We start from the raw sequence: 15,217 nt of genomic DNA, 5'->3' as shown, positions 1-15,217 counted from the left end.
TTTTCTGCAATCACTAATCTAGCTGCAGTTAATAAATGGAGGGTGAAATCTTTATTCGTTCTAATCTGTGAAGTATGTTACAATAGTAGAGTTAATTTCGAGTCTGGTTTTAGCAATTATTGCATCATTTGAAACACTTTCCCCCCAAAAGGGATAATTTTTGTGCAAAACCACCACATGTGCAGGTAAATTGCACTCCCACCAGCAAAGGTTCAATGTGTTATGATTAATTCTATATTATCTGGCTGGGCACATAAACCAGTGATGTGCTTTAAAGCATTTTCTCAAATTCTAATTTAGATGGATCCAAAAGGTGGTTCATCCCAAATTTGTTCCCAGAGTTGTTCCTCTAATTCTTTTCCAAAATCTTTCACCCCATTTTAGTCTTACTGAAGTGAGAGGAAGGGTAGTCAGTTGTGTGAGGATTTTATATCGTTGGGAGAGATTCCCTTTCCCAGTGGGTTGGCTGAATAGAATAGTTTCTCAAAACCATTTCAGCTGTGTAATTCTTGAGCCCCTTTATTTATTTATTTATTTATTTATTTATTTATTTATTTATTTATTTATTTATTTATTTGATTTAGAAAATGTATAATCTGGTGTATCTCTAACCAGCCACACGGTATATCTCCCAATATAAAAATTATTTATGGAGCTGCAAGGGCTTTTGATTAGCACAGAAGTCTCTGGACTGTTAAGCAGCCACAAAACATTCTTGCTTGTTCAGAAAACAAAGAAAATACATGTAGGTGTTCATAGGAGACAAGAAGGCCAGAGCAATAATTTGCTGCAAGCTCCTGCCAGGCTGAAGCTTTCAAGCTGCATGCACAGTATTCTTAATTATTTTTTTACAGGTGCTCTTGCCCACGTGTAGATACAAGCCCTCCCCCCGGGGGCAGGCAGGCAAGCCTGGAGACTTCAGGTCAGTGGTCTGCCCTGGTGGGGAGCTGGCAACTCTGCCAATGGATTTGACCTCACAAATGCAGGCAGAGGCAAGGCTCACAGAAGTAGCCCCCACACCCTGCAATCCTAGTTTTTGTTAATGAGTATCTGAAGAAAGTCGAGAAGCAAAGGCTTCAAAGCATCTCCTCTTGGCTAATGGAGGGAGATTGTGCCTGCATTGATAAGCCCCACCACGTAGGCAAACATCACGAGGAACCACCCTCGGGCCCCACTTATTCATAGCAGCTTTAGTGGAACAGTGGAAACAGCACCCAACTGTTGTCATGCTTACATTTTTTCCTGAGCAGGAAGAAGCAGATCAGACCGTGGCACCCTATCCCCACCCATCTGCTCCCAGATCAAAAGGTTGCTTGCTTGCTTATTTTAAAGACTTGTGTGCATGTTCAGACATGGTGCAGGTTTAGCAAGGCCAGGAAGATGAGACAGACCTTTCAACCTGGGTCTTACAGGTTCAATCAAAGCACCTTATAGGAATGAAAGGTGTCTTGATCTCTCATTAGTTAGGCTGCAGAGTGAAAAGAACTGGGCATGGTTTGGTCTAGAGCAGGCATAGTCCTGGTGGGGCTCTCCAGATGTTGCTGGACTCCAAAACTCCCTCCCACCCTGCCTGGCCAATAGTTGGGAATTAGGGCGTTGTAATCCAACAACATCTGGAGGGAACCATGGTTGGCTAACCATGTGGTAGATAATGGGTGGGAACCCTGCAGTCCTCTCAATATTAGATGACAGCTTCTGTCATCCCTCAGGGCTGGCTATGCTGATTGGCTGGTTCAATCCACAAGTGACAGCACTGAACTTTCTTGGTGTTAATGTATACATAGGAAATGGCCTTACAATGAGTCAGTCCATTGGTCCGTCTGACTCATAACAACAACAACAACAACAACAACAACAACAACAACAACAACAACAGTAATTTATTATTTATATGCTGTCAATCTGACTGGGTTGCTCCAGCCATTCTGGGAGGCTCCCAACAAAAAATAGTAAAAGCACAATACTACATCACACACTAAAAACTTCTCTGAACTTCAGATGTCTTTTAAAAAATCACATAGCTGTTTATCTGTTTGAAATCTGATAGGAGGGCATTCCACAGGGCGGGCGCCACTACCGAGAAGGCCCTCTGCCTGGTTCCCTGTAACCTCACTTCTTGCAGTGAGGGAACTGCCAGAAGGCCCTCAGAGCTGGACCCCAGTGTCTGGACTGAACAACGGGGGTGGAGACACTCATTCAGGTCAAGGCCATTTAGGGCTTTCAAGGTAAGCACCAACCCTTTGATTTGTGCTCAGAAATGTACTGGGAGCCAATGTAGGTCTTTCAGGACCGGTGCTATATGGTCTTGACAGCCACTCCCAGTCACCAGTCTAGCTGCCGCATTCTGGATTAGTTGTAGTTTCCAAGTCAACTTCAAGTGTAGCCCCACATACAGCACATTGCAGTAGTCAGTGTGGGAGATAACCAGAGCACCTCAGTATTGTCAACTCAGGTTCAGAGTCTCTCTTAGCCCTACCTGGAGATGCCAAGGATTGAACCTGGGACCTTCTGTTTGCACGGCAGAGCCATGGCTCTTCAAATAGGTAGGGTTTGTTAGCTTAAAAATGATTGAGTCTTCTAAACATTCAAGTAAACCTTAGAATCATAGAATTGTAAAGCTGAAAGGGACCCAAGGGTCATCTAGCCCACCCCCTGCAATGCAAGTTGCAACTGGAGCAAATTATTTCCGAACACTGATATTTTAATAGACAAGTTTGCAGAGTTGTCGCATGAGATTCACAAGGATTAAATAAAAATCCAACTCAGATCCGTTTCTCCTTCCTCAATCCTGGCTGTGTAGCATCTCTTCCACATGGCCCCTGAATGGCACCTCTCATCCAAGCCCTGCTGTTCAACTGGGAAAATGACCATTGCGGGGAAACTGCCATTTGCTTTTTTTTACCTAAAGGTTTAACTGAGGGTGGCAAATGCAAGTTTATATATTTGTCAAAGAAGGAAATGCAAGATAATTCATCTTTACCATGTACAGCTGTCTGCTTTCTTCAGTACAGTATATGGTGCAGAGATACAGCATTATGGAGTGACAGAAACCAGGTGAAGGTAAGAGATTACTGTTGGTCTACATAAACGGTTCTGATTTGCATATTATGTTTTTTAAATCCTTTTCTGGCTGGAAGACCTACACAGCTTTGGGAGAGGAAGAGGGGAACTGAGCTGAAATGAGGTATTTGAAGAAAGGGGAGATGCTTGGGCTGCAAATCCTCTTAGCTCATCCGTTTGCCTTTAATCCTTAAATTTATTCTTATGTACAAGGGACTCAGTGACATTATCAGGACTATACACAGGAATTGCTAAGAAGCCGGCTACTGACGGCGCACCTCTAGAGCCACAGTCTAGTCATCATTGCAAAGGCAAATTCTAGTTGTGTTGCAACTGAAGAACAACAGATGTGTGCAGAGAATCCAACAGATCCACATCCACCAAGTGGAGACTTGGATATTTTACATGTAATATCACTGAGGATCCAGGATAAATCCTGGACACTTTTGAGTGTCGAGCCCCGAGGCCTGCTTCTGCCTGGGCAGCTATGGAATGCCCATTTGCTATTAGCAATGTCTGCCAGAGATGGAATTGCAGAAGCATCAGTCTCTGTGCAGACAATGTGGTATTTGTTCTTAACTTTATATTGAAACAAAGTTTGCATGACAAACTTTAACTGGAGGGGGAGGAAGAAATGTGTTTTTGTGTGTGTGTACATTATAGGAACATAGGAAGCCACCTTGAGTCAGACCAATGGGCCACATTGCTCAGTATTGTCTCCAGGATTCCAGACGGGGTACATTCCCAGCCTTAGCTGCAGATGCCAGAGACTAAAGCTAGGACCTTCCGCATACAGGGCAGATGCTCTACCTCTGAGCTAAGGCCCTTTCTCTTAGTCCATCCATCTAGCAAACCAAGCATGGCAGTCCTAGTAAGAAAAGATCCCATGTGCAAAGCAAGCAAGAAGAGATCTCTGTTTGATATCTGCAGAAAATACACACAGCTACAGGTCTATGAACCAGTAAGGGCTGCTTTAGTGTACATTTTTATACTAGCAGCCTGACCTCTCTTCACCTGCTCCATCCATTCCTGGGGGTGACTCATAGTAACGTGAATGTCTTTGAGACTGGTTACTTATTCTTAAGGAAATCAGCCCTGAGTGCTCACTGGAAGGACAGATCGTGAAGCTGAGGCTCCAATACTTTGGGCACCTCACGAGAAGCGAAGACTCCCTGGAAAAGACCCTGATGTTGGGGAAAATGGAGGGCACAAGGAGAAGGGGACGACGGAGGATGAGATGGCTGGACAGTGTTCTGGAAGCTACCAGCATGAGGGAGGCAGTGGAAGACAGGAGTGCCTGGGGTACTCTGGTCCATGGGGTCACGAAGAGGCGGACACGACTAAACGACTAAACAACAACAACAACTTCTTTTGTGGTTCCTGCTTACACACTGATCCCTCATGGTAGAGCACTTTTGTAGGATTTCAAGTGTGCAAAGGAGAGTGCAAGGAGAATTTCTCAGAGCAAAGCATGTTCCTGGCACCTTCGTGGAGGCAGGCCAGCGGGGAAAACTCAAATAAATGTTGCATCCCGGGGGGGGGGGGGAGTCAACAGAAAAGGAGTGTTTGCAGAAGCTTGACACAAGTTTGCTTCCAGAGTTTGATTCAAGGATGTTTGGTGCTCCAGAGGAATGTTGTCATGGTGATTCCAAGGAATGAGAGCCCAAACTCAATGTGCAGAAGGGGCAAGCTAAGAAACAATAATTCATAGCCTGTGAATGCCTTCAATTTCCCCTGGAGATCTGAATATTAAAGGTGGAATCCAATGGCAGACTGAGTAATTTTAGCTGATGGAAACCATTGGGATGCTCTTATAGGCAAGCCCTGTTGAAATGTAAGGCTCTTGTAAGGCTCACCATTCATCTCAATGGCAGGAGTGTCCCAATGGACTGCATATTTAAGTGTTGCTTACAAAGGCCCCTACAACCTGCTGTAGCGGCTGCCCAGCCATGCAAAATGTCTAGCAGAAGGCTTCCAAAAAGCCCTCAACTTGAAATTAAAGGTAGGAGCATTGGCCAACCTTTCAGTTACAATTTCTGCAACTCCCACCATCCCTGGCTACTGGTGATACTGCTGAAGTGTAGCAGATGGGAAGAGGCTGGCCTGGGAAACAATGGGTCTTCTCCCCCCCCCCCCCACCTTCTTTTTGTATTTTTAGTTAGATTTACCATCATACAATTTAATTAAAAAAGAGAAATAATACATAACAGAAAAGAAACATTAAATCATTATACATTAAATCATTATACAATATCCGAAAAAGAAAAAAACATAAACAAAATAAAATAAACCCACCACCCAGTTTAACCCTCCACCCCAGTTTCCCTCCACCACTACTCACCAATACTACTACTTGTCGTGTGTGTGTTTCTTTGTGGCTGATTAGCTGTTCTCCCTGTGCAAAGGTCAGAGGGGGCAGGGTTTCTGTTGAGGCAGGGGATTAGCTGTGGGAGGAGCTTATCAGACCTAGCAGGGCAGCGGCGCGCGCCTGGCGGCGCTCGCAGTTTGATCCATCTTTTAGATTTAGGGGAGCTAGTCTCAAACGTTTGTTGGGGGAGACCTAGGTTTTTTTGGGGGGGGGTATTTGTCCTGTCTTCACACTTTTTAAGATGGAGGACCACTGTAGTCACTCGCAACGACACGTTCTCAAGATGGAGGGGGAGGGAACAGCTGCAGTCACCTGCGGTTCCTGCGCAATGTTTGCCATCTTGCCAAAGATTACAGGCAGCTTTACCTGCAGCAATTGCATGTTGATTGCCCTCTTAGAAGACAAAGTCCAGCAACTGGAGGAACGTGTAGCTACGCTCCAAAGAATTAGGAGGAGACAGGGGACACCCCTGAGAAGGAGGCTAGTTCACCAGCACAGGAGCCAGATATATGGAGAAACGTGACTCAAAGAAGTAGGAGGCCCAGGGTTCGCTCTGATTGTTTAGAAATACACAATCGCTTTGAGGTCCTCTCCCCTAGCATGGAAGACGAAGAGCAGACTCCATTTGAAGATCTCTCCCTCATTACAGTCGATCAGGTATATGAAGACGAGCAGCAAAGTCAGTCCTCAGGGAATGTGCAGGCGACCTTGGAACGGACAGCTCACGGAAGAACCCCGACCAAACCTAAGAGGAGGCGTGTAGTGGTGATAGGGGATTCCCTACTGAGGGGAACAGAAGCAGTGATCTCTGGGCCTGACAAGATGTCTTGGGAGGTGTGCTGTATCCCCGGGGCTAAGATCCAAGATGTAACTGAACGACTGCAAGGAATCATAAAACCCACTGACAAATACCCCTTCGTCTTGGTTCATGTGGGAACCAATGACACTGCAAGCAATAGCCTCCAGAAGATCAAAAGAGACTATGAGGCTCTGGGCAGGAAATTGAAGCAATTAAATGCACAAATTGTCATCTCATCTGTCCTCCCAGTTGAACGACGTGGCCCAGGGAGAGAGGGAAAAATAGTGGAAGTGAACAGCTGGCTTCGCAAATGGTGTAAACAGGAACGGTTTGGATTCTTAGATCACAGACTGCAGTTTCTTGAAGATGGACTTCTGGCAAGCGATGGGCTGCACCTCACAACGGTTGGGAGGAATGTTTTTGCCAAAAATCTCAGAAACCTCATCAGGAAGGCTTTAAACTGACTAATGTGGGGGAGGGAGACAGTGCTCCTGAAGGTAGGAGCCTATCAATGGTTCCTCTTCATCCTGGAGAAGAGTGACTAGCGGGGTGCCACAGGGTTCTGTCTTGGGCCTGGTCTTATTCAACATCTTTATCAACGACTTGGATGATGGACTCAAGGGCATCCTGATCAAATTTGCAGATGACACCAAACTGGGAGGGTGGCTAACACCCCAGAGGACAGGATCACACTTCAAAACGACCTTGACAGATTAGAGAACTGGGCCAAAACAAACAAGATGAATTTTAATAGGGAGAAATGTAAAGTATTGCACTTGGGCAAAAAAAATGAGAGGCACAAATACAAGATGGGTGACACCTGGCTTGAGAGCAGTACATGTGAAAAGGATCTAGGAGTCTTGGTTGACCACAAACTTGACATGAGCCAACAGTGTGACGCGGCAGCTAAAAAAGCCAATGCAATTCTGGGCTGCATCAATAGGAGTATAGCATCTAGATCAAGGGAAGTAATAGTGCCACTGTATTCTGCTCTGGTCAGACCTCACCTGGAGTACTGTGTCCAGTTCTGGGCACCACAATTCAAGAAGGACACTGACAAACTGGAACGTGTCCAGAGGAGGGCAACCAAAATGGTCAAAGGCCTGGAAACGATGCCTTATGAGGAACGGCTAAGGGAGCTGGGCATGTTTAGCCTGGAGAAGAGGAGGTTAAGGGGTGATATGATAGCCATGTTCAAATATATAAAAGGATGTCACATAGAGGAGGGAGAAAGGTTGTTTTCTGCTGCTCCAGAGAAGCGGACACGGAGCAATGGATCCAAACTACAAGAAAGAAGATTCCACCTAAACATTAGGAAGAACTTCCTGACAGTAAGAGCTGTTTGACAGTGGAATTTGCTGCCAAGGAGTGTGGTGGAGTCTCCTATTTTGGAGGTCTTTAAGCAGAGGCTTGACAACCATATGTCAGGAGTGCTCTGATGGTGTTTCCTGCTTGGCAGGGGGTTGGACTCGATGGCCCTTGTGGTCTCTTCCAACTCTATGATTCTATGATTCTATAATAAGAAAGTCATTATATGTGGTATGGGATAAATACATTTTTTTGCTAGAACAAAAAACTCCATGGTGGTTATCGCCATTAGAAGCGATTTTTGTGAAGAAATCGAATATGAGAAAAGATTGGTTACAACATTTTAACAGATTGATTACAATATCACCAGCTGAATTATGTTTTTAAAATGGATAAAAGAAAGGGTTTTGCCACTGAATTATCGAGGTTTGAGAAAGAATTTACAAAATAAGGTGAAACTACTTTCTAAAATGTATAAATTGTTTTTGGAATGGTTTGTTAAAGATAAAGAAGTTAAGTCAGCAATAATTCAATGGGCAAGATTTTGGATATAACATAATAATAATTTATTATTTATACCCTGCCCATCTGGCTGAGTTTCCCCAGCCACATAAAATTGGCAGCATGGGAAAAACTTTGGAAAGAGGATTTAAAATTTACAGCGAGTTACATGCTGAAAGAAAACTATATGATTATGTATCATTGGTATTTACCTTAACTCCCAGTAAGTTAGTGAAAATGTATAGGACTAGCTCAAATGTCTGTTGGAAATGTAAGGAAAAAGAGGGCACCTTCTACCATATGCGGTTGAATTGTAAAAAGATAAAGGAATTATGGCAAATATAATGAATTAAAAAAATGTTTATAATAGCAATTTTAGGTGCAGACATACTGAAGGATTTGAGAAGACTGTTCATGTACGCGGCTACGGCTGCAAGGATGCCGCTTGCCCAGCAATGGAAAGAGAACAAGATGCTGACAAAGGCGAATTGGCAGATGAAATTAGTTAACTATGCAGAGATGGCTAGATTGACTAGGAAAATCAGAAATCAGGGGGATCAAAACTTCCATAGAGAATAGGACAAATATAAAAGGTAAAGGGACCCCTGACCATTAGGTCCAGTTGTGACCGACTCTGGGGTTGCGGTGCTCATCTGGGGAACCGGGTTCGAGTCTCCGCTCCTCCCCATGCAGCTGCTGGGTGACCTTGGGCCAGTCACACTTCTGTGAAGTCTCTCAGCCCCACTCACCTCACAGAGTGTTTGTTGTGGGGGAGGAAGGGAAAGGAGAATGTTAGCCGCTTTGAGACTCCTGAAGGGGAGTGAAAGGCGGGATATCAAATCCAAACTCTTCTTCTTCTGCTTCTTTATTGGCCGAGGGAGCTGGCGTACAGCTTCCGGGTCATGTGGCCAGCATGACGAAGCCGCTTCTGGCGAACCAGAGCAGCACATGGAAACGCCGTTTACCTTCCCGCCAGAGCGGTACCTATTTATCTACCGTATTTTTCGCACCATAGGACGCACCGGGCAATAGGACGCACTTTGTTTTAGAGGGGGGAGAACAAGAAAAAAAAATTCTCCCCCTCTCTGCCCTGCTTCAGTGAAGCGGCAGGAGGCGCTGCACAGAGAGGGGGAGAACTTTCCCCCTCGTTTTCCCGCTCTAAAACAAGGTGCGGTTTAAGGTGCGTTCAGGCAGCTACCTTGGAAGCCTGGAGAGCGAGAGGGGTGTGCACTGACCCCTCTCGCTCTCCAGGCTTCAGGTTCCTTTCGACCTGCTCTTTGGGGCTGGCGGGGGAAGCCAACCACCAGCCCCAAAGAGCAGGTCAGGGAGCAGAGGAAAGGGGCAGCGGAGAGGCTCCTGCCATAGCCGCGGGTCACCTCCCCAGCCGGGAGAGCGCGCGCGGGGCTAAAGCAGCCCCCCGCGACCCTCTCCCGGCTGGGGAGGTGATGGCAGGAGCCTCTACAGCCCCACGTCACCTCTCCAGCTGGGAGAGTGCGCGGGGCTATGGCGTCTTCGCTCCATAGGACGCACACACATTTCCCCTTCATTTTTGAAGGGGAAAAAGTGCGTCCTATAGAGCGAGAAATACGGTACTTGCACTTTGACGTGCTTTTGAACTGCTAGGTTGGCAGGAGCAGGGACCGAGCAACGGGAGCTCACCCCGCCGCGGGGATTCGAACCGCCAACCTTCTGATCGGCAAGTCCTAGGCTCTGTGGTTTAACCCACAGCGCCACCCGCGTCCCAGGACAAATACAGATTGTATTTAAAAGAACATTGTAAACACTTGAACTCTTTGGCAGGCTTTGAATAACTCTTGAAGTGTTATACTTTGGATATATTGGAGGACTGTAATTCGGATGAACTATAATATGCAGTTGACATAGACATTTAAACCCACAGAGGGGAGGAGGGAGGTCCTAAGATTTGGAAAAATCTTGTTTTATTTTCACTATTTTTTAAAAAAAATCTTAATTGTTTTATTTACTCTGTAAAAACAATACAAATTATTTCAAAAAGAGAAATTGTGTGTGGGAAGAAGTCTTATATTTTATAATAAAAATCCCAATTTTTGTTATTGTTTTTCATAATCCTAGAATTTCACTTCCAATACAACTCAATTTTAGCACAATACTTGAGGCTGAACTCTGGGCCAGGAGCCCCTCCGACACGCAGTCGTGCGGCAGAGAAATGTTATGCAATTAGACGTTAATTCCCCCTTTAAGGGAGGCCCTTCCCTCCCCAGGCGGGCTGCGAAACTCCGCCCCGCCTCCTCCGCCCGCGGCCTGCGCGGTCCCCATGGCAACGGAGGCGCTTCCTCCTGCCCCGCCCATGAAGGTGCGCAGGCCCCTCCCCTTCTGCAAGCCCCGCCCCTGGCGCCCGGGCCAAGCAAGCTGGGCTGCGCCGCGCGCCCCCGACGCCCAGAAAGAGAGACCGGGAGCCGAGCGCGGCGGGCAGGACGGAGCACGCGCGCACGCGCCACCGCCGTCGGACCCAGGTGAGGACTACGGGGTGGTATTGTGTGGCCCCTCCCTCTGGGGACCCCCTTCCCCCAAATGCAACTGGGGGGGGGGAGCAGCGACGCCCCCCGGCCAGTTTCCTTCGGTCTATCGCGTCTCCCAAAATCTCCTCACGAGGAGGGGGCGCCCCCTCCCCCAAGAAAGGTGCTTCGCGCGGAGGAGGAGTCGGGTCTCTTTCTCTCTCTTTGCCCCCCCCCCATCCTTTTCCATCTCCGGGACCGGCCGCTGCCCCTCCTCCCCAAGAAGACAGCCAAAGTGCGAGCGAAAGACAAGCCTCTTCCTCGGGGCAGCCCCCCCCCCGCAAATCACTTCCGATCGCCTCCCGACTTTCCTGGGCACCTGTGACCCTGCCCCCCCCCCGCGCGTCCTCTTCGGTCTCCTCGTTTGCTTTCCTCAGATCTGCGGGATGCGCCCCCCCCCAACTCTTCTCCCGCTTCGCAGCCTCTTCCCAAGCCACCTTCTCTTCCGGACACCCCGCTTTTTCTTCCTTGGGGTCTATATGTGTGCAGGCGGCACTTTCCCAAGGGGGGGCTGTGCCCCCAGATTCCTCCTGACACGGAGCCTCCCCCCTCCCCTCCTTTCCTGCCTGGCAACAGCCCCTTCTGCTTTGTGTGCCCCCTACCCTTGCTCTGCTTTTTTGTTTCCCGTCGCCTCTGCCAGGCGCCTCTGCAACAGCTTGGGGAGAAGGCGGCAGAGGAGAGCGCCTGCCTGCGAAACCCTCCAGCCGTGCAAAGAGGTCGGGGGTCAGCGCCTGCTTTGCTTTCTTTGCAGGAAGAAGAGCATGGAAGGATGGGGTGGGAGGGCATGCGGGTGGGTGGGTGGGTGGAAGAGCCCTCCAGGCAAGCTTGGAAGAAGGAAAGGGAGCCTCCTCTTTTAGGTCTAAAACTCCCCGGAGTGATTTTTACTTCCTTCCTCCCTCCCTCCCCTTCCCTTGTTTTTGCTGCGTGTAATGGGCTCTCCCTTTTTAGCGCCCAATAAGCCGGACCCTTTTGATGGGATTAAAGGCCAAAGCTGACAGAGGAAAAATAGCAACAGGGGCTGGAGCCAGGTCGAGTTCCTTGTTCTTCACCCATTTCCCAGACCCATTTCTCCCCCTCATTAGTTAGCTGCCAGGAGGACAGAGCAGGATCCTTATCAGCCAGGCAGCTTGGCTTGGCTTGTTCCAAAATTGGGTTGCTCTGACTAAAAACAAAAAGAAATCCGCTTCATCTTGATCATGCCTACCCTAAAAACAAATCACATTATGCTATTTCCAGAGTTTCTTCCTTCTGCATAGCTAAATCATAGTATTTAAACCTCATTAAAGCCCCATGGGATAATTAAGTGATTCTGACATCCGTAATTTGTCTTACTGCATTTGAGATGATTATGCTTAGTTGAGTTATGCTAATGTCATTGTTTGTCCTCTCTCTCCTTCAGAGATTATTCATTTATTTCCTACATAGAGTGTATGTCTCAGGGAGGGCAGACTGGAGGAAACTGCTGGGCACTTGTAAACTGGGAGGGGGTGCAAATGGGAAGTCAGCACCCCTTCCCTTCATGTAATGCACATGAGGGGATTACTGGGCTTCTGTGCGTCTCCCAGAGCAAAGGCCAGGGGCTGGCTAGTTGGAGGGATCTAATTTTTGACTTGTGGTATTATAAAAGAAATTAATTTGGGAAAGGGGGTAGTCCCTTATTGTGGTATGTCCTGTGCTGATAGTATGGTTGTAAAATGAATCTGGGTCTATTTTTTATTATTCAGACAAAGTGTTTAATAAAAAGTTTTGGCAGTGTGGTGTAGTTGGAGAGTGGTCATGTGAATGGAAATACTTCTTCCAGCTTTGGACACATTTGAATCAATATCCATTTCTCATTTAAAAGCAACTTAGTTGACAGATTAATGATGTTATTACTTTTGTAGTTTTTTTTTTTGATAAGGGATATTGTAGGATTGTGTTTTTTACTTGAAGCAGTAATAGTGTGACTAAATGATGAACACTTTAGACATCCTATTTCAGCTGAACTTCTTTCAGGACAGATGCTTTGAATTAGGGCAGCCTTTGCTAACCTGGTCTCCTGAAGGTGTTTTGGACTACAATTCCCATCAGCCCCAGCCAGCATGGCCCTATGATGAGGTTGTCAAGAGTTTCAGTCCGAAACATTGGAAGGGCACCAGGTTGGCAAATTAGGGTCTCCTTTAAGGCATTAACCTTAGTGCTAGTTCCACAGGCATCCACAATGGTGTGTGTTCTGCCTGTAACCTGAAAGTTGAAAGATAAAGTTGACTCCAAAGGGAGCATGAGCTTGATTCTATCGATGGCACAATTACAGTGGTGCCTCGCAAGACGAAATTAATTCGTTCCGCAAGTGTCTTCGTCTTGCGGTTTTTTCGTCTTGCGATGCACGGTTACCCATAGGAATGCATTGAAAATCAATTAATGCGTTCCTAGGGAAACCGACTTCAGACCAGGTCCGGGGACAGTCTGTCCCCCGACCTCTTCTGAAGGCTGGGGGGGGGGACACAAGGGCTTTTCTTCCCACCCCCAGCATTTTAAAAAACCCTGGGACAGCGGAGGACTTCTCCGCTGTCCGGGGCGATCTTAAAATGCTGGCGGGCGGCATTTTAAAATCGCCCCGGACAGCAGAGGACTTCTCCGCTGTCCGGGGCGATTTAAAAGCCCCTGGGAAGGCAGGCAGTGGGGACAAAGACTTTCGCCCCCCCCCCGCCTTCAGAAGGTGTTCCCGCCCCCCGCCCCGCTTCGGAACAGCTTTCCGAAGTGGGGCGGCTGGGGCGGGTGTCCCCGCCCCCCCTCCCCCCTTCGGAACAGCTTTCCGAAGTGGGGCGGCTGGGGCAGGTGTCCCCGCCCCCCCTCCCCGCTTCGGAACAGCTTTCCGAAGTGGGGCGGCTGGGGCAGGTGTCCCCGCCCCCCCTCCCCGCTTCGGAACAGCTTTCCGAAGTGGGGCGGCTGGGGCAGGTGTCCCCGCCCCCCCTCCCCACTTCGGAACAACGTTCTGAAGTGGGGCGGCTGGGGCAGGTGTCCCCGCCCCCCCTCCCCGCTTCGGAACAGCTTTCCGAAGTGGGGCGGCTGGGGCAGGTGTCCCCGCCCCACTTCGGAACAGCTTTCCGAAGTGGGGCGGCTGGGGCAGGTGTCCCTGCCCCCCCTCCCCGCTTCGGAACAACGTTCTGAAGTGGGGCGGCTGGGGCAGGTGTCCCCGCCCCCCTCCCCACTTCCGAACAGCTTTCCGAAGTGGGGCGGCAGGGGCAGGTGTCCCCGCCCCCCCTCCCCACTTCGGAACAACGTTCTGAAGTGGGGCGGCTGGGGCAGGTGTCCCCACCCCCCGCCCCGCTTCGGAACAGCTTTCCGAAGTGGGGCGGCTGGGGCAGGTGTCCCCGCCCCCCCACTTCGGAACAACGTTCCGAAGTGGGGCGGCTGGGGCAGGTGTCCCCGCCCCCCTCCCCCCTTCGGAACAGCTTTCCGAAGTGGGGCGGCTGGGGCAGGTGTCCCCGCCCCCCTCCCCGCTTCGGAACAGCTTTCCGAAGTGGGGCGGCTGGGGCAGGTGTCCCCGCCCCCCCTCCCCACTTCGGAACAGCTTTCCGAAGTGGGGCGGCTGGGGCAGGTGTCCCCGCCCCCCCTCCCCGCTTCGGAACAACGTTCCGAAGAGGGGCGGCTGGGGCAGGTGTCCCCGCCCCCCTCCCCGCTTCGGAACAACGTTCTGAAGTGGGGCTGCTGGGGCAGGTGTCCCCGCCCCCCTCCCCACTTCGGAACAATGTTCTGAAGTGGGGCGGCTGGGGCAGGTGTCCCCGCCCCCCGCCCCGCTTCGGAACAGCTTTCCGAAGTGGGGCGGCTGGGGCAGGTGTCCCCGCCCCCCCTCCCCACTTCGGAACAACGTTCTGAAGTGGGTCGGCTGGGGCAGGTGTCCCCGCCCCCCCTTCGGAACAGCTTTCCGAAGTGGGGCGGCTGGGGCAGGTGTCCCCGCCCCCCCTCCCCGCTTCGGAACAGCTTTCCGAAGTGGGGCGGCTGGGGCAGGTGTCCCCGCCCCCCCTCCCCGCTTCGGAACAGCTTTCCGAAGTGGGGCGGCTGGGGCAGGTGTCCCCGCCCCCCCGCCCCGCTTCGGAACAACGTTCTGAAGTGGGGCGGCTGGGGCAGGTGTCCCCGCCCCCCCCGCTTCGGAACAGCTTTCCGAAGTGGGGCGGCTGGGGCAGGTGGCCCCGCCCCCCCGCCCCACTTCGGAACAGCTTTCCGAAGTGGGGCGGCTGGGGCAGGTGTCCCCGCCCCGCCTCCCCACTTCGGAACAGCTTTCCGAAGTGGGGCGGCTGGGGCAGGTGTCCCCGCCCCCCCTCCCCGCTTCGGAACAGCTTTCCGAAGTGGGGCGGCTGGGGCAGGTGTCCCCGCCCCCCCCACTTCGGAACAACGTTCTGAAGTGGGGCGGCTGGGGCAGGTGTCCCCGCCCCCCCTCCCCGCTTCGGAACAGCTTTCCGAAGTGGGGCGGCTGGGGCAGGTGTCCCCGCCCCCCCTCCCCGCTTCGGAACAGCTTTCCGAAGTGGGGCGGCTGGGGCAGGTGTCCCCGCCCCCCGCCCCACTTCGGAACAGCTTTCCGAAGTGGGGCGGCGGGGCAGGTGTCCCCGCCCCCCCTCCCCACTTCGGAACAACGTTCTGAAGTGGGGCGGCTGGGGCAGGTGT

General features: G+C 50.4%; 1 protein-coding gene across 6 annotated transcripts in view; it reads left to right on the top strand.

Annotated features, from left to right (window-relative positions):
- The first annotated feature begins 10,425 nt into the window (after positions 1 to 10,425).
- The window catches only part of KIAA1671, a 146,455-nt gene continuing 141,663 nt past the window's right edge, over positions 10,426 to 15,217 (top strand). For all 6 annotated transcript variants that reach the window (XR_014001766.1, XR_014001767.1, XR_014001768.1 and 3 more), the window contains exon 1: positions 10,426 to 10,531. The gene's annotated coding sequence lies outside the window, so the exon portion shown is untranslated. The remainder of the gene's footprint in view (positions 10,532 to 15,217) is intronic.

Source organism: Podarcis bocagei, assembly GCF_964188305.1.
Source record: "Podarcis bocagei genome assembly, chromosome: 13".
NCBI classification, from domain to species: Eukaryota; Metazoa; Chordata; class Lepidosauria; order Squamata; family Lacertidae; genus Podarcis; species Podarcis bocagei.
This window is presented reverse-complemented; position numbering and strand designations above follow the sequence as displayed.